This window comes from Choristoneura fumiferana, chromosome 15 (assembly GCF_025370935.1).
Source record: "Choristoneura fumiferana chromosome 15, NRCan_CFum_1, whole genome shotgun sequence".
Classification (NCBI taxonomy): Eukaryota; Metazoa; Arthropoda; class Insecta; order Lepidoptera; family Tortricidae; genus Choristoneura; species Choristoneura fumiferana.
Window position 1 is genome coordinate 12,631,347 of NC_133486.1, and position 20,682 is coordinate 12,652,028.

Sequence of the window (20,682 nt, forward strand, 5' to 3'; positions counted from 1 at the left end):
GTAACAATACGGCCTATGGTCCGTAATGTTTCGCCTTATGTGAACATAGGTTTATTAGGAGAGGCTAAACTAATTTATTAATTTTATTAAATAAAGGTAAATTATGAACAAATAAAGCTAATCTACCCATAAATATGCGAACGAGATTATTGGCAACATTAAACTATCCAGTACGAACGTGGAAATAGCGCGGCAGAGCCTTTCCTGCCCGACGCAATGGCCGCGGCCTGTTTCTACTATCGGTCGCCATTGTCGCCATTGTCGCCATTGTCGCCGGAATTGGGGTATAAATAGAAGCGCGCGAAAGGAGGGGGGATTCTTTTCTTCGACACGGACTCGAGAGGTTCTCTCTGGGACACTTTGATTTATTTCTATCGTATTTTTAAATTGTTTTGTGTTATTTTTATAGTGAATTGGTGTGTGGTTTCCCTGCTTTGTGTATCTTGGTATCGAAGGCTTTTGGTATTAGGGTATCCATTGCTGGGAATTGCGTATTAATTCATTATGGGGTTTGGGGATCACAATCAGTTGTGATTTTAAAATATTTCTGGAATAGTAGAGGACTTATCGAGTTTCGGCTCAGTAAAAGCCGATTCCTAGGGAATGGGAGCCAGGTCACCTAGCGGTGGTAACGGACAGGCTGACTTTCCCTGGGAACGTTCTTCAGTGTCAGTGTACGCCTATGGAGTAAGGGCGGGGTCTTGTATTATACCGGAAGAGACAGGCCTAATTTTCTCCCTGGGTTTTGGAGGGTTTGAGATGCCATACCGGTGTCCTAAATCAACCAAGATCTTGTCCTCCTTATCTATTTATTTATCTATTCACACACTTATTCTTCGGCATCGGTATTTGTCTTCCCAATCCTAACACGACAGATACTGGTGAGCACACGGGTGATAGGCGTAGGAAACAGAGCCACCCACTCGACGTAGGGGTAATTTAGAATAGGCTCTCTCACTGCACCTTGAGAGAGACCCCGCGAGTAATCTAAATGTGGAGCCCGGGCTTCTAGTTTGCTGTATCGTGTAGATTAGTTGGTTAGTTTAGAAGTAGGACTAGGATATGGTAGGCTTGAATTGTGTTTACTTCCACTTGGTAAGGTGGAGGTTGAATTTGCTCTATCTATTTGATTTGATATTTATCTGTGTGTGTCAATTGTGTTTACTTCCACTTGGTAAGGTGGAGGTTGTATTTGCTCTATTTTACTTAATTTGACTTTACTTGTGTGTGTTAATCGTGTTTTCTTCCCATTAACTATACAGCTACTTACCAATTTGCCTAAGGCTGCTTTAAAGCTTGCCTGCTACATTCAGAACCTAGCCATACTCAAGGCGACATACTTACATAACTAGTGACTGACCTTGACGTCCGACGAATGAAGGGTTTCGGCGTTTCACTTTTCATTCAATGTCCTAAGTTACAAACGCTAGTAGCCTCAATTACAAGTGAGACAAAATAATTCAACAACTCACAATGGAATAATATTTTATTTGCTGAAAGTAGAATCTCCTTTGAAGACTGTGGTCGTTCCTGGCAATGGACCTTGGATTGTATGAACCTGTAGTGGCTATTAATATCAACTATTTCAATAAGTAATAAGGCTCTATATTTTTCTTCTGTAAACTTACAATGTAAGTCATATTGATTAAGACTAAGGCAGAGCAAGTCAGTGGTTAGCCGGTACCAGGTGATCCGGAAACTACTCATTAATCAATATAATAAAGCACTATAACTTATCTCTACATTCTGCTGAAGTTGGGTTTGTTACTACAGGAGTATTGTGATCACGGGTTTGATCCAGGAACAGCCTCAGGCTATAATTGACTTCCCTTTGAAATGTCCTCTCTTATAACATAAAGATATGTTTTATTTCCTAACAAGGAAGAGGTAGTATGCTCCTTCAGGGCTAACGCAGAGGAGGCGTGTCCAGTACGGGGCGAAGGCCACTTTCAGAGGCGGGGAGTGGGCCTCTGAACTTTAGCTGCGAAATAAAATACCTTCTTCCACACGAACATATCATAGACTATTGACAGACTACTTTAAACAATTAACTACATTCTTCATTTGTTCTTCTTTTATCTTCTCTTTATTATTTAGTTAAATTATATAATAAGTGAGCTCTTTTCCCATTATACTAAACGTACTAAAGGGTTACTTTCTAGGACACAACGTAGGTTCCTTATACTAGACCGCTAGCGATCACTTGGCCAATTTTATGACTTAATCAAGGTAAATCAACTTGTTAGGTTTAGGTAATTTTGTAGGTTGAGATCCCATAATAAGTTAATAATAAATAAATTCGGTTTGTAGGCATCGGAGTAAGCTTTAAGTTAAGACTTTAAATCTAGTTTAAGGTAGGATTCGTTACAATTTTGGTGCCGTGACCAGGATAATATGTATATTTTAGTAATTATTACCATTTACTTTATTTATTATGCTTTGCTAAGTTTTTATTTTTAAATTTTTGTTTCACTGGGTCCTCAAATAATCATTTCTCTGCTAAATCAATTATTAGTTAAATTAAATTATGTTACATTGCTTTAAGATATGATATTAAGTTGATTTTGCCTTGTTTAGGTCGAGTGTTGTTATAATCTATTGTCATGTGACAATTGGTTATAGCAACAATTTTGTTGACGTGAAAAAGGAAAAGTATAAGTGGGAAATAGGAGCTCATAATAGGTAGTTGTATTGTTCTAAAGCAGCTTGTAGTCTTTTCTTATCGGTGCGGCATTCTTGTACACGTTGCCCTGAAAAAAAAATGTTCATTTTAGCGACTATCAGTAAAAACAGTGAGTGAATAAAAGATCGAAGTTAGTGATGTTGTGATTTATTAAATAAAGGGTGAAGAAAAATAAGTTGATTACATTAAATATGGTACTATCTTAAGTGATTAAGTAATTTAATAGTGAATTAAGTAGTAGTTGTAGTAATAGTATAGTTTGATATGAGTAAAATACGTTAGTGACTGAGTTGTGTAAAGTCAAGTAAAAACGGTTCGACCCCATGAACATAGCAAGCCTAGGAAGTTCCAAGCACATTGAGTATAGTTATAGGTAGTAGCGGGCTGTTTTCCGCAACTCCACGTCTGGGTGCGCGGGCCTATTTTTCCACATTATATCATTACATTATGGTAGCATATAAGCACTTTATATCAATATATTATTAGTGGTCAAAACGTCGAGATAAATGTTGCTCGTGTGTTTGGCGTGATAGGTCCTGTTTGTGGTATTTTAACATAACAGAGATCATAAAGTTGAATAGTGAGAACAAGAGTTTACCTGAAGTTAGGAGGGTAATAACAAATGAAAAATTAGAAAAGGCAAGTACAACCAGGCCCATCATTAAAGGATGTAGGAATACTGTCAGATATGTAATAGAAACTAGAAAACCTGAAATTGGCATAGGTTATTAGATGGTTGCAGACAGTGGGGGCACAAAGGAATAAAATTAATGCTTGAAATAAAGAGATGATATCTACAGAGTCCCTCAACTCTAACATCATTTATTTTATTATTTATTAATTAATATAAGAAAAAATACAATTAATCATTTATTGCATCATTAAACCGCATCACGATTTGTATTGATGCTGCGTTGTTTCTGCATTCATTCTAACACATTGAAGTAGTTTACTTTATTTATTCATTCAATATAAAATTACATTATAATTTACATAAATGTCAGTCAAGTATAAGAATTTATAAAGAAATCACAAGGGTAAAAATAAGATAATGAAACCGAATCATGTCATGATGTGGAAAATAACAATTAAAATAAGATCGGTTCTCCTTTAGATTGTCATGGTAGTAGGAGCATTTGGTTTGGTTAACTAAATAGTTTATTGAGAAGCTGACACCAACCGAGGCCACTGGATTGTGCGGGGGACTTGTGTCCATCCGTGGCTGTCCTGTGGCTGATGTGATGATGATGATGATGATGATGATGATGAATTGGGAGTGAAGCAAAGAGTATTCTGAGTAACAAAGACAATAGAGTAATAGTAAGTTAACTAGGGCTGGACTGGTAGGAAAGATGGGTTTTCTAGAAACAAAAGAAAGAAGAAAATTAATTAAGTAATATGAGTCTGCATATAACTTCCTATTTGTTTAGAATAATTTATAGATAAGGTAAGCAATGTTATGCAGGGTCGGCAGCGCGCGAGTGATACTTCGGGTGTTGCAAGCGTTCCTAGGCGGTGGTAATTGCTTAACATCAGGCGGGCCGCATGCCTGTTTGCCACCGACGTGGTATTAAAAAAAAAATAGAGGTAGTATAGGTAGTTAAGTTACTGTACCTTAATAAATGATGCTCAGCAGTGTTCGGTACATCAGCAATTCAGCATAGCCCTTGCTAGTGTGTAAACCACCGGACAAAAAGCAAGAGTTTTCCCCGGGCCCAGGTCACCTGAAATATATTTTAGTATGGTTATAAATAAATTCATAATGTGAAGAACATTAATAAATTTTAAGAGTACATAGTATGACAGATTTCTGGAACATAATGAAGATAATTAGAAAACCATTTATAGCATACCTTTACTACCATTCTAATGAATGTTCTCCTTAGCTCTCAGGACTGTGACTAAAAATAAATACTCAGCGCTGAAACAAAGTAAAAACCAAAATCAAAATCTAAGCATCAAAATCTGGTTCTAGTTGTTAGACTCCTTATAGACTAAGTAGTGTGTAAGCAGTGTAGTCTAAGTAGTGTAACTACATTTAAGAATAAAATTAAATATAGATATATTTTATACTGGGTCTAAGTTCGGTGAAAGTAAATTTATTCTCAGTCAAAGATCAATTTCATTCACTTTAAAATGTTATGACATCAGGTTAGTTTCATTAATTGAGAATTATTTCAAGTAATAGCCACATTGCAAACAAACATATCTACATTTCAATTAAATATAATGATTAGAAAAAGCCCTATCTACTAACTAAAATGATTGCAAGTGATCTTACTACAGCATCAGATTGATAAAAATTAGGTATGCTAGCAAACTTTACCTTAAATTTTACCTTATTGAACTTGTGCCTTCTTGATAAAATCATTAAAACAATAACAGAAGGAGAATAGATAAATGATTTGGTTGTAGACTATAGATATTATCAGGAAATAAATGGTTAAGTTAGGTCCATTGCTTGATTATTAACTTTGTTAATAAGATTCATTAGTAGTACAATTACAATCATTTTCCGTCAAAACAGGTTAATAACTGATTATCATGTTATTTAGTGAGCAGGATAACTAGGTATCATCGTGGCTGAAATTTACAAAACGAAAACTTATTTCATCAAAGTCACGGTTAAAAATTTAACATCTATACTAAAAATAACAAGGGTACCTACTTACATTCAAGTTCCTTTTTGTGAGATGTTGTGGGTACTTTTGGCGAGGTGGATTTTGGTCGTTTGTTGTGATCGTTTGGCGAGTCTTCATATCGCTCTTTCGGTAGGATAGGGATAGTATTATTTTCATGATACTTCCAAGATTAACACAAATAAAAGAATAGTACGCGGGATTTCTTTAGGTATTTATTGGTTATCGAATTGAATTGACAGTGACAGGTTAGGGACAGTAATGCTCGACCCTATACTGCTCAGCCATCACTGTACGACCTGATAATACGAACTCGTTTTGAATTAGATATATCACATCGTACAATGTTAGGTCGTACAAAATCAGGTTGTCCAATAGCACCTTGAACATTATCGGTACAGGATGATAAAGCTCGACCCGTGTTCCAAGTGACATGTGATTGAATTACCAGGTCGTACAAAATCGGTCGAGCATTGTCCAGGTCGTACAATAACTACACCCACAGGTTACAACGCGAGTGCTGCCACAAAACAATAATGTTTACTCGATAGAAAGACGCCCATTCATTATCGCAACTATGATTATAGTTAAAGGTTTTTAAGTAGTACTATTGTATTATAAGTTATTTATTGACTATTTAGCTTAGGTTAAGTTAGTTATGTAGTTATTCATATTATATAAGTTTTACTATTAAGATAGATTTAGATAATGTATGACCACCTTTAATAATTTTTAATATTGAGTTGGCAGCATTGATTTGAAAGTGATGATGGCGATAGATCTATAGACAAGAACATTGTAATATAAAATATCAAATAAAGTAAAAGGACGAAAGTGCATGATTAACGACATTAAACAAAGATGAAGCGTAGACGTAAATGAGTTTTTAATATTTCGGTAAAGAGCTTGTCAGGTTAGTGCATTAGTGTTGTCTAAAGTGTAATTTTGTCTCTTTCTGACAAATCTGCAGGTGCTAGCAATCCTAAAATATATACGTTGCAATGTGTTATATTTATTAATAATAATTTAAACGTTCATTACGGTAGGTAGAAGGTGGTCCGAATTACGATTGTAATTAAATGGTGACTTCGTTTATGAATACAAAAGCGAGAAAATATTTAATAAATATTTAAGTTATTGTAATCTATGATAACACCAGCGCAGAATAGATAATCGGGCCCTATACCATGAAGTGCAAGACTCGAGCTTCGTGTGTTGCCGTCCCGCTGACGCTTATGATGATTGATGCGCGAGTGAAGGAGACGGTGCGGTGCGAGCTTCGATTTGCGGGTTTTGTAGTAGCCTCTTAGTAGTATTAAGTTGTCAAAATTGACGGTGTCAAAAGTCATTGATATCAGTTGTCAAACCTACCAGTTCGGAAACTAAAATAATGAAACGCAACCTTGATCATGACCGGTTGATTCACGAACGAATTTAGGAAAATCGGAACTAGATAACAATTTTAGTACCGTTAGTTTTAGAAATCAATGTTTAGTGTAAGTAAATTATTTAGCGTGTAAAGTAGAATTAAAAATATGGCCGTGATCACATGTGTTTTGAAAATTTTATGATAGGATAGTAGTGTTCATTTATCCGAACGCAAATATCAGTCAGTAGGTACTTACGTAGCTGTCAGAAGAAAACTGAAAACATCGTTAAAATACGTAATTTTTATGTTGCAAAAACATGAAATGACATGAAAATAATAGCGCAGGTTTTTGCTAAGTGAGTAAAATGGCTTCCTGTAGGTTGTGCAGTGCTGTTGTTCTTGTTGCCCGGCCAATACGTATGTGTGAAAACAAACTTTATCTCTCTAGCAAAAATTGGACTAATACTTACCTGATACGGCGGGTAAAGTATGAGTTGTAGACGTTGTAGTCTTATGGTGCAGTGTCATGTAAATGAGCTGGGAACTTAGGTAGAAAATTTAGATAGGGTGAGTATGAAATTTCATTGCAAGATGTTCTAATTGATTCATTTATACTGATAACCTGGCAGCAGGGTAGTCCAATATCCAAGACGTTTCCAAATCGTTGAATGGATCAGTTGTACATTGTTACTGTACATAGTGGCCTACTAGAACAGGTAGACTTAGTGAATGATTTTATTAGCAATATAAGGAATTCTATACAATTAAATTTTACTTATGTTTGGCCACTATAAGTAATGCAGGTAATCCTGTTTCCTGTGCTGCTTGATGTGTATTGTATTGTTATATGGAATAGGTAATGAATTTATAGGTTTATGCGATTACATTTTGGTCGAAAAGCCTATTTTTTGTGTGTATTTTGAACTTAGGTATGGTTTGATAGTTAAAGTATCTGGGGGCACGGCATTATCAAGTTGAGTAAAACATTTAATATTTAGATGAACAAACATTGATAAGAAAAGAAAATACTAAGTACATAAAAATAAAAAAAAATAAAAAAAATAATTAAAAAAATTATTAGGTAATTTGCATTCCTTAAGTTCAAAATACAAATTACAAGTTCATTTATTTTTCAATCAGAGGTGAAATCAGGTGGATATAAATGACAGGTTATTTTCAGTAACACTATGTTGTGCCATAAGGCATACAGATAGTCACAGTTTCACATGCAGCATACTTCTTATGGACACTTAACAATTCATAAATTTCAAAATACATATCTACCACATAATACTATCTATCTATCTCTGTCTATAACAGCCCTTATAGTGCCCGTCTTTGGTCATAGGCCTCCTCTCTACTTTCCAGTCTTGCCTATTCATTACCACTCGCATCTAGTTTACGCTAGCTTGTTGCAGGATATTGTCTGTCCATCTTTTGGTGGTTGTCCTCTACCGCAGGTGTTAGCACGGGGTCTCCACTCCAGGACTCTCATAATACTATATTATTATTATTATTATTGAAATAATACACTAGCAGCTCTTAGAGCTAATGCGTGTACATCACTGCACTTGTGAAAAACAAAAACAAAACTCATACGAAAATATCATCATTTCCTGAGAGTAAGGAGCGGTGTCCTAGCTCCCCATAAACAAGACAAATAGAGAAAAAAAAAAAAATAAGAAACAAAAAATTAGATTTTTGTGCTGAGATTCGAACTCGGGAGTCAAGCGCTGCTAAGGTTTGTGCCGCCGGTCAGTACCGCTCGGCCACGGCGACTTATGAAGTGAGGAGCGAATTTATCGAGTCCTATCCGCTACGTGACGTACTCCCTCAAATGCAAGTAATTGCTTCCTTTCTTATTGCTGAGCCAAAAGTAGCAAACTAGGTTACCGTGTCTCTAACATATTCATCGACATTATAAAAAGCCTTCGCAACTAAAAATTGTAGATAGTTTTTTTTTTAACTGTTTTACATTCCCTCCTTTTAATATTTCTGCGGGAAGTTGTTGTATATTCTTGTTGCCATCCCGAAGAAACTTGTCATCAAAGCGGTGTTCAGGTTCGGTGTTAATTCTACCTAGCTGTCACAAACTGTTAGACTATACCTTATTACTGTTTAACTAGCGTCTTCGGCCTAATTTAAGTAAGCCAGGCAAGAGTGAATTTAGGCTGTATTCATATGTATTATTATTATTTTAGCCTCCTTATTTCCATTTTGAATCACAGAACATAATCACAAGTGCATGCATTGCATACTTAAGTTAACTATTATACTAGTTATTACATAAGCATTTCATAATAACATTTCAAATTTCACAATTATTTTATATAAATAATTTAAATTTTATAAAACTTATTCATAAATTAACTCAAAAAAATGTTTATAGGTATATATGTAAATAGTAGTAAGTAAGTAATTTAGATGATGCATTATTCAGATAGTTGGTCAAGGTAGAGTGGGCACAGATGTTTCTGGTTGTCTTGTGTGCTCGAGTAGTGTTGTTATGGTTAATAAAATTGGGTGCAGTTGGTATAGTCACTTTAAAATTGTCTGGATGATGGGAGTTCGTAGGGGGTGTGGCGGAGCATTTGATGCTTGGTGGTAGTTATTTTGGTGCAATGGGTTTTATAACTTAGTTTTCTTAGGAGCAACAGTAAAATTAATTAAGAATTACAAAATAAAATGTAGATGGAATAATAGTATGTTATTTCAAGAAGTTATTCTTGAGTCTAGAAAAAAAAATATTGGACATGTGTTTTGCTGGAGGACATTTCTATTATTTGAGTTGTTTCTGGAAATAATTCGGGAAAATTTTATAAATGTATAAAAATATTATTCCTATGTCAGAGTGGCGTGTTAAAAGGGGGGGCCCATGAGAGTATTATATGTGATTGAGAACAGGGGTAGAGGGTTTAGTAAAGGTGTGAAAGAGCGCGAGAGGAAGAATGTTTCTGAGGGGATTCAAAATAAGACGAGTGGAAGAAATAAGGTATCCAGTATATGTGGGGCTCTGATGTTGGAATTTTATTTGACTTATTGACATTTGAACCGGAACCATTACACTCAACAAACAAAGCCCATGGGTGTAGAAGTTAGGAGTAAGCCAAAAAAAAAGGCAAAATGCAGTTAAATTGCCGCCCATGAAGTTTTCACATTCAACACAACATGATACTAGAACCCTACACGTAGCAATGACGATGCGTGATATTGTATAATCTCTACTATGATTGAGAATGAAACCCTCAGCATTATTATGAATTTTATGATTACGGGACGACACTAAAATTAATTGAATGAGAGGGCACTTGTACTCTTGCAAAAGGCTTGGTGCACAGAAGATGGAACCTAACAAATTTGTATTGTTTTTTTTTTAACAAAATCATTTATATCGGATATAATCCGAAGTGATAGATAATGACACTACTTTGTTATAACAATAAGCGGGGAACTGGGAGTAAGGTGAATGAGGTTCAGGGTCTGGAGATGGTTGCTTTGAAATGGCCTTTAAAGCAATGGTTTTAGACGCCGACGTTGAGCTTTGTTTTATGGAGGGACACGTTTGCGAAGGGCTTTGATCGTTAAAGGCAGAGCAAGATCGGGTCACTAGCTCTCGTGTATGGGACCGGAGGAATCATTTACCCTCGCTGAAACAATAGTTCCTCGTGAAACCCTTTCAGCGTTATTTCTTGCAACTAAAATCTAGTTTTTGTGCCTTAGTAATTTTATTTCTTGGTTGATTTTAAGACAAATTATATACAATATAACGTTACGTTATTGTTGCAACATACACCAAGCTAGGAGTGGTGCGATTGAGGAGAGAGGATTAGGTTGCACTGCTGGGATTGGTTTTGAAAGCAATGGATTTGGCCGCCGACGTTTGGCATTGTCTTTAGAAGGGACACATTGGTACTGATTTTGGTCGACAAAGGCAGAGCAAGACTGGGTCAAATACTTTTGTGTGTATCACTAGGATCGGGGTGAGCCTAGCACAACTCACTTTCCTTTTGAGGCAAGAGTCACTCGTGAAACCCCTTCAGCGTCATTTCTGGCATGTGCGGACTTGATCATTCGCTCCTTGAGTAGTATCACTTTTACGATTGGTCTAAATACACACCACTCAAAGATCTTGCCTGGAAGAAGTGAGGAGAGGCAATCATAGAAGGGGAAAATGTCAATAAGTTATTGTGGGCTGATGTTTAATTGGGTTTACAAATTCTACTCCAGCTAGATACATGTCCGCTTTCATAGAATTTGGGGGGCAATTGTAACAATACGGCCTATGGTCCGTAATGTTTCGCCTTATGTGAACATAGGTTTATTAGGAGAGGCTAAACTAATTTATTAATTTTATTAAATAAAGGTAAATTATGAACAAATAAAGCTAATCTACCCATAAATATGCGAACGAGATTATTGGCAACATTAAACTATCCAGTACGAACGTGGAAATAGCGCGGCAGAGCCTTTCCTGCCCGACGCAATGGCCGCGGCCTGTTTCTACTATCGGTCGCCATTGTCGCCATTGTCGCCATTGTCGCCGGAATTGGGGTATAAATAGAAGCGCACGAAAGGAGGGGGGATTCTTTTCTTCGACACGGACTCGAGAGGTTCTCTCTGGGACACTTTGATTTATTTCTATCGTATTTTAAATTGTTTTGTGTTATTTTTATAGTGAATTGGTGTGTGGTTTCCCTGCTTTGTGTATCTTGGTATCGAAGGCTTTTGGTATTAAGGTATCCATCGCTGGGAATTGCGTATTGATTCATTATGGGTTTGGGGATCACAATCAGTTGTGATTTTAAATATTTCTGGAATAGTAGAGGACTTATCGAGTTTCGGCTCAGTAAAAGCCGATTCCTAGGGAATGGGAGCCAGGTCACCTAGCGGTGGTAACGGACAGGCTGACTTTCCCTGGGAACGTTCTTCAGAGTCAGTGTACGCCTATGGAGTAAGGGCGGGGTCTTGTATTATACCGGAAGAGACAGGCCTAATTTTCTCCCTGGGTTTTGGAGGGTTTGAGATGCCATACCGGTGTCCTAAATCAACCAAGATCTTGTCCTCCTTATCTATTTATTTATCTATTCACACATTTATTCTTCGGCATCGGTATTTGTCTTTCCCAATCCTAACACGACAGATACCGGTGAGCACACGGGTGATAGGCGTAGGAAACAGAGCCACCCACTCGACGTAGGGGTGATTTAGAATAGGCTCTCTCACTGCACCTTGAGAGAGACCGCGAGTAATCTAAATGTGGAGCCCGGGCTTCTAGTTTGCTGTATCGTGTAGATTAGTTGGTTAGTTTAGAAGTAGGACTAGGATATGGTAGGCTTGAATTGTGTTTACCTCCACTTGGTAAGGTGGAGGTTGAGTTTGCTCTATCTATTTGATTTGATATTTATCTGTGTGTGTCAATTGTATTTACTTCTACTTGGTAAGGTGGAGGTTGTATTTGGTCTATTTTACTTAATTTGACTTTACTTGTGTGTGTTAATTGTGTTTTCTTTCCAATAACTATACAGCTACTTACCAATTTGCCTAAGGCTGCTTTAAAGCTTGCCTGCTACATTCAGAACCTAGCCATACTCATGGCGACATACTTACATAAATATAGACAACTAAATGACTGACCTTGACGTCCGACGAATGAAGGGTTTCGGCGTTTCACTTTTCATTCAATGTCCTAAGTTACAAACGCTAGTAGCCTCAAATACAAGTGAGACAAAATAATTCAACAACTCACAATGGAATAATATTTTATTTGCTGAAAGTAGAATCTCCTTTGAAGACTGTGGTCGTTCCTGGCAATGGACCTTGGATTGAATGAACCTGTAGTGGCAATTAATATCAACTATTTCAATAAGTAATAAGGCTCTACCAAATATTTTTCTTCTATAAACTTACAATGTAAGTCATATTGATTAAGACTAAGGCGGAGCAAGTCAGTGGTTAGCCGGTACCAGGTGATCCGGAAACTACTCATTAATCAATATAATAAAACACTATAACTTATCTCTACATTCTGCTGAAGTTGGGTTTGTTACTACAGGAGTATTGTGATCACGGGTTTGATCCAGGAACAGCCTCAGGCTATAATTGACTTCCCTTTGAAATGTCCTCTCTTATAACATAAAGATGTGTTTTATCTCCTAACAAGGAAGAGGTAGTATGCTCCTTCAGGGCTAACGCAGAGGAGGCGTGTCCAGTACGGGACGAAGGCCACTTTCAGAGGCGGGGAGTGGGCCTCTGAACTTTAGCTGCGAAATAGAATACCTTCTTCCACACGAACATATCATAGACTATTGACAGACTACTTTAAACAATTAACTACATTCTTCATTTGTTCTTCTTTTATCTTCTCTTTATTATTTAGTTATATTATATAATAAGTGAGCTCTTTTCCCATTATACTAAACGTACTAAGGGTTACTTTCTAGGACACAACGTAGGTTCCTTATACTAGACCGCTAGCGATCACTTGGCCATTTTATGACGTAAACAAGGTAAATCAACTTGTTAGGTTTAGGTAATTTTGTAGGTTGAGAACCCATAATAAGATAATAATAAATAAATTCGGTTTGTAGGCATCGGAGTAAGCTTTAGGTTAAGAGTTTAAATCTAGTTTAAGGTAGGATTCGTTACAATATATGTGAATGTGTGTTTATAAAAGTGTTATAATAAATATCAGGTACTAAAATAAATTTATTAAAAGTAATTTAATAACCAAACTAAAACTAGGAAGAAAAAAAATGGCTCCCCCGCAACAAGCACATGCCGCAGGGATTGCTACCACCACCTTGCTCGCTAATCCTGCCGTGAAGCAGCAGTGCTTGCACTGTTGTGTTTCGGCGTGTAGAATAAGACAGCCGGTGAAATTACGGTATCCCATCATAGGCCTCTAGGTTGGCAACGCATCTGCAGTACCCCTGGTGTTGCAGATGTTTATGGGCAGTGGTGATCTCTTACCATCACGAGACTCACTTGCTCGTTTGCCATCCTGTCGAACAAAAAAAAAATAGATGTCCTGGTAGCATCTCCTTGTTCTACATAAATGGTTACACGTTGTACGAGTCGTAATGTTAAGCTATCACATAAGATTACACAAAACAAAAGCAAAATCACACCAAAAAATAACCTAATCTCGTAGCATCCTACGCACGAAACCCATTCTAATAATCCTACCAAACACCCAATAAAATAATTTAATCTCGCCATATTAACAAAAGGTTTGTTCCCCATTACACCCGCACGGAAATAAAAACACATTTTCATTCCTAATCACGTCCCGCCAGCTTCATTAAGGGGGGTGGGTATAAAATTATGTATTACGAGTGTGATGTTCTGATTCGCTAATTCTGTCGCGTGTTATCTGGCTGCAGTTACAGAGGTGCACGGGGAATAAAACCTTGTTTTTTTGTTTGTTTGGTGCAGTGCACCCTTCCATGTATAGATGCATATTGTCGCCACATTTAAATAGCAAATGTACCTAATATTATAATAATCTTAGTTAGGTTATAGTATAAAAGCAGTAGCAGGAAGTAATTCGTAGTACCTAGTTATGTAACGCATGTTTTAACCGGTCTTATTTCCTACCTGGATCCTGTAACACAGGGACTCCTAGCTCAGAATCCAGAGCCGTAGACTCTTGTTTATAAGTTTTTATGCAATAAATTATTTTCGATTTCATTTTCATTTTTTCACTTTTAAAAAAACCTTTACCTCAGAATCGATAATTTTTCTTACTGAATTTTATAGACTTTGTTTCAAGGCTCATTTTTACGGACGTATTAATTTGAGATACGAGATTTTTTCAAAGTGATGTCGATTTTTTCCTATTATTGAATTAGAAAAATAGGTAGGTAGGCGACTGAGGATATAGGGTAAGGTATACCGTAGGTGACATGCTAGCAAACTGTCACTCTTGTACCGTTTTTGTCAAACTTAAAACCTAAAATTGCAATTCAAAAAAATTTATGGAACAATAATTTTATTATTGACTGAAATTACAAATAGACTAATTCGATTATCGCAACCAAACATGATTTTTCTAATTAAAGTGTCGCTTAGCGGCAGAAGTTTCTTAATGTAGGCCATTTGCTTATCGCCTCTGAACATATTATACTTAGGGAAGTTATGATATTTATGGATGTAGACAAAAATATTAAAACAAGTCACCAAAATAAACATCTCTCAGATCCGTCGCGATCAGAAAACTCATGCGGACTCCCTCTAAAATCCGCCGGCACGAGAGAACAATGGAAAATTTAATATCCAGTATAATGCTAGAAATGTTGTTTGCGAAAACTGTCGTATGGAATAGCGGGAAATTTATTAGAAACTCGCCCCCTGGACGGGATATGAAATGTCTAGCTCATATGTGAGAGTTTTGTGGATATTATAAAGCAGTAAATTTTTTATTATTATTTCGTGGCATTAGAGGGGCATACAATACAATACAATGACTCTTTATTGAACATCATAATATACCTAGCAGTTCAAAAAAGAACACATTATAGAGGTTAGAAAAATACAAACGAAAATACATAGATACCGTTAAGCAAAAGGCTTCGGAGCTATCTCTTCCACGCAACCTATAGATAGAAGAAAGGGAACAGATTTTAGCAGGTGGTGCAATTTAAATTAGAGCAACAAAAATACATAAAAGTAACCATAGATAAAAATAAACATGTACAACAAATATAGATAGATCTATCTGGTTATATGGAAGAGATCCCTTTAAGGGATAAGTTTGCATTTGTTTATCTCTTTCTCTTGTTAGATAACTGTTATTTTATGTACAGTAAAGAGTCAAACAATACTTTATTGTGCGCGACCTTTTCACAGTCTGTTACATAAAATAATAGTAACTTATCAGATACTTTTAAAACAAACCCTTAGTGTCCCAGAATCACTTACTGCCCTGATATCTCCACATTAGACGTTATCAGCACTTAAATCCCAGTCATTGATTCGACTCAACCCGATTCAGTTATCCGATAATAAAGTTTGAGGAACGCTGCGCTATTAATTCAACTGATTCTTGAATTGATTGTACAATTCAGTTTCAATGGAATATTAAGCGCTCGGTAGTTTTATGTGATAAACGCTTCGTTAAACGCAAGTCGTTTGACGCACATCTAATCTAACCAATCACCATCCACGCAATCTAATGAGGGCTATCGTTTTTTGTCTCACTAGATGGCGCACTGTTGCGTGAGGTTTTTAAGTATCGACTAAAAGAATTTCCTTGCTCACCCGCGACCTTACGATAGCTAAGCTTATGCAAAATAACAACTCTAACAAGTCCAACAACTGGTAACAACTGGTGGAGTCTAACAACTGGTAGCATGGTGTACGGTTGTGTCACTCTGAAGATGAGCTCTGGTTGAGTTCGAAACGCATCAGTGTAGTGTGGTGGTGGTGATAGATGGGTTTGTGTGATTTGTGTGTGTTCTTACAGTGTGGAGGTGGAGGAACTGCATGAACACGCATATTTTTCATAAGCTTAGCTTGTCAGCTTGTTGTAATCGTAAGGTCGCGGGTGAGCAAGGAAATTCTTTTCGTTCATTGAAATGGACCTCCGCAAAGTAACGCCTGATTCAATAAATAATTTTAAGTATGGCTTTCAATGTCCCTTATTACGGGCGTAAAAACCTATTTTAGATCAAAATCATATTTAATACACCTTAAAACCGTACCACAAAATATCGAGCATGCCACAGTGTTGCATAGTCCCCGTTTTGTTCGGAAAAAAGGGAGGAAATAGGTTTCCGAAAGACAAAACTGTCTCAAAACACAGACATTCATTGCCCCGGAACGCATATTTGCCATAATTAATTTCAGATATTGCAAAATATTCACAAAACTATTCTAATCTATATATATAAAAGAAGAAACTGACTGACTGACTGACTGACTGACTGACTTATAGATCAACGCACAGCCCAAACCGCTGGGTCTAGAAACTTGAAATTTGGAATATATGTTCCTTAATAGGTGTAGACGCGCACTAAGAAAGGATTTTTCGAAATTCCCACGGGATAGGGAATAAATGGGATTTATATTTTCACTTCGAAATGACCCTATTTCAGTAACTATAATTATAAGATACTTCAAATTTGGTAAACAAGTAGGTAATACTAACAGCTAAAAACTATTTTCAGGATTTATCAAAATTCCCACGGGATAGGGAATAAAATGGGATTTATATTTTCACTTCAAAATGGCCCTATTTGCGTAACTATAATTATTAGAAACTTCAAATTTGGCATGCAAGTAGGTGATACTAACAGTTAAAAACAGTTTTCAGGATTTCTCGAAATTCCCACGGGATAGTGAATAAATGGGATTTGTATTTTCACTTTCAATTATTGACCCTTTTACCGTAACTATAATTATTAGAGACTTCGAATTTGGCGAGCAAGTAGGTAATACTAACAGCTAAAAACAATTTTCAGGATTTATCAAAACTCTTACGGGATAGGGAATAAAATGGGATTTATATTTTCGCTTCAAAGTGGCCCTAACTCCGTAATTATAAATATTAGAAACTTCAAATTTGGCATGCAGGTAGGTAAAAACTGTTTCAAAGATTTTCCGAATATCCCACGGGATAAAACGAATAAAGAGGATTTTAGCTAAACCAATAAAACTGGGGACTGGAGATTTGGCAACCTGATGTAAATCTGGTAACAATTATTTAGCAGTGACATCCTGCTTATCCTGGCGAGGATCGTCTCCGTAGAAGGGAAGTCCTCAAAAGTTGATGGCACACGCAAAAGACTTTACATGATTGTTAAAATTCAATGACAATGCGTTTATATGATATACAGCGCCTGATGCTGCAGCCAGGGTCGTCTGCTGATGACGGAACTCCTCAAGGGCTGATAGCATAGATACGAAATTTTACATGTACGTTCAACGAGCTGACACTTTGCCCACCCGTGATCTTTATGATCTCTGAAACTATTGAGCTGATTTAAATAATCTTTTATCAATAGAAAGATACACTATCCCAGATTGACATTAGACTACTTACTTAAAAAAAAAATACAAACTTTCCGCACAATAAAAATAAGTTTCAATTTTGAGGCAGATTTTCAAAATTATTTCAATAATAGAAAGCTACAATGTGTCTCTAATCGACAATTAAGAATATTAAAATAGATCTTAACAGTAATTCATGTCCCGCGGGAACTTTACAATTTCTCGGGATATAATCCTATATCGTGTATGAAGTCGCGGGCAAAAGAAACGCGTAGTTTTTGTACTTTAGCGTTTTCTAAAGTTCCAACCCTGAGTCAGCGAAGCAGGGTTTCAAAGTTGGTAAGAATCATAATTAATTACGTATGTAGGTCGATTTTTGTATTACAAAATTTGCACCATCTGTCTAAAAAAAACTGTCTGTATTTGTATTTCCATATAATCCGCCGAAAAATTAATCAAAACACGAAAAAAGGATCGCAGAAAGTAAATGTATGTTACTCTAAATTTAACGCGAGCGAAGCCGCGGGCAAAAGCTAGTTATAAATAAACCCGCGTAGCTCACCCAAAAACTATGAGATTTGACATTTCGGAGACCTCACGCTACACTAGCGCCTCTAGTGGCGAATTCATACGCGATAGCCCTCATTAACAAACATGCGTTTGCCGCTGCGCTCCCCACGTAAGACAATGTTTGGTAATTAAATTATCTGATGAAAATTGATTTGCGTTAATCGCATTGCGTTTAACGCAGCGTTTATCGCGTAAAACAACCGAGCGCTTTACCGCAGTGTTCAAGGTGTTTCTGAGAAAAAGGGTCGTAACAGACAGACATAAAAGTGATCCTATAGCGGTTCCGTTTTTCCTATTGAGGTAAGGAACCCTACAGACCACCCTAGAACCCTACTGGCTTTGCTACGTAATCCAACATACAATTTTTCTCAAGTAAAACTTTAAGCTGACATCTAGGAGCTACGGCGTAGCACTTCGCGTAGACCCTCTACGCAGGCTTCCGTTTCGTAGCTCTGATTTATCTTTCGCGTGGACAGTGAAACTGAAATGATTATGGCTTTGTGATGACGTCATACTTGCCGTGTATTTTTAAAAAGGTGTGGTAAAAAGGTTTCACTTAATCATCATCATTGCAGCCGCATCCTGCTACTGGAAACAACAGGCCTCTTTTCGGAATTAGAGTATTTGAGCTGTGGGATACTGCGGATCGGGAACTTCACACTCACCATTGAACTCGCAAGTTTGTGTAGGTGTCCTCACGATGGTTTCGCGCGTAGTAAATTGCAATGTAATTTAGTGTACAAAAATAGAGAAATACAAAAATAACAAAAACAATTACTGATTAATGCTGTTCAATAAAGAATACTTATTTTTATATTATAATAATAATAATAAATCTTTATTTCGCATAAGTAAAAATTAGGTACAGACATGTTCATGCTAGGATGAAAAAAAAAAAGATAAAGGTAAAATACTATTTAATGCGAAAAAGGAGTCCACTCAGCACTTGTCGGGTCAATAAAGGTGGCTCGACGCTGATATTACGTGGATCCAGGAAGGCATCCGATACAGAACTAGACTAAGAATAACTAGAAATATTGTACTTAATATACTTCCAAGACCCGAGAATAATCGTTCGTATTTTTCCTACCCTGGGATCCAACCCGGAACCTCAAGCTTAGCCAGTCAAATCACTAGGTTATCCGGCCAGAGACACGGTAGCCTTACCCATAGAACGTAATATCTCAACTATTACCTAGTACAAAGGCTTTAAGTAGAATTATATCACAAACTAAGTTCCAGCTAATCTCCGAGTTGCGCAGAGCAGATGGATGATTGCAATCTAGGGAAACAGTAGCCTGTTTCCCTACAGCTTCACTGCCCCAGAAAATAAGCCTTTATTGTCGACTAAGTAGACTAATGTAACAGTACCGTCATCAATGAATTGATTATTCATCATCATCATTAGTCGGAAGTCAACTGTGGAACAAAGACCTCCCCCTTAGAATGCCATATTAACGACAATTCGCCAGCTGCACCGGTTTTATTTTATGTCAAAGGAAGGTAAACGAGCAAATGGGTCACCTGATCGTAAGTGATCACCACTGCCCATGGACACCCGCAACACCACGCTACCAACTTAGAGGGCTAAGATAAAATGCCTCTTGTGCCAGTAATTTCACCGGCTGTCTTACTCTCCTCACTGGAACACAACAGTGCAAGCACTGCTGCTTGGCGGTCCTACCACCCGCGGACCCGCGGTTGGCCATAGTTCTCGCGATGTCGTCAGTCCACCTGGTAGGAGACCTGCTAACGCCTGCCTTCTGGTTTGTGGCCCCCTCTTGTGGTCCTTTCTCCCCCAACGGTTATCTGTTCTTCAAGCGATGGGCAATGAGTTGCCACATCATCTTGCATATTCTACGAGCTATGCCAGTGACCAGTACTTCGGTGAATTTCCGTCACAAATAAACTTTGACTCATATCTTTCTATAGCTCCTAGCTATTGCCGTTGGAATTGTGCAATTTTCCGGGATAAAAAGTCTTCTTGTTGGGAATCCATATTGTAAATTATATTCTTCTAAGTTGCTACAATCTTGACGGAGTGGTCGTGATCGTCGGATGAGAATAAGTAGTGAACTTTCTCGGTAAAATAGTGTGGTGGTTAGGTTACCCCTTGTGTTCCTCGCCGCAATGTGGAGTCCGCAGATGGCAATAGAGAACAATGCTGTCAACTCTCCCATTTCATCCAGATATTCATCACCATCATCATCAGCTGGAAGACGTCCACCACAGAACAAAGGCCTCCCCCTTAGAATGCCACAATGAACGAAAACTCGCCACTTACGTTTCTCGCTCTCGCGATATTGTCTGGCCACCTAGTGGGAGGCCTTCAACGCTTCGTCCAGATATAACTTATGCATTGCATTGCATACAAAAAGATCACTTATGCAACCGAATCTCGGCTGCTAATCCATGCACAGAGCGCTACGCGG

The 20,682-nt window shown here is 37.3% G+C and overlaps 1 protein-coding gene and 1 long non-coding RNA gene across 8 annotated transcripts in view; one reads left to right on the top strand and one right to left on the bottom strand.

The window, feature by feature from the left end:
• Nucleotides 1-20,682, top strand: part of brat (tripartite motif-containing protein brain tumor) — a 603,590-nt gene that overhangs the window by 379,948 nt on the left and 202,960 nt on the right. The gene's annotated exons all lie outside the window — the stretch shown is intronic.
• Nucleotides 1,614-5,388, bottom strand: LOC141435575 (uncharacterized). 4 transcript variants are annotated; one of them, XR_012452184.1, is made up of 4 exons: nt 5,356-5,388; nt 4,537-4,604; nt 4,298-4,407; nt 1,614-2,750 (listed from the first exon to the last, which is right to left on the bottom strand). It is a non-coding gene; the product is annotated as an uncharacterized lncRNA (long non-coding RNA). The 4 variants fall into 4 exon arrangements; XR_012452186.1 differs by having other exon boundaries at nt 5,352-5,388; XR_012452185.1 differs by lacking the exon at nt 5,356-5,388 and adding an exon at nt 5,010-5,104.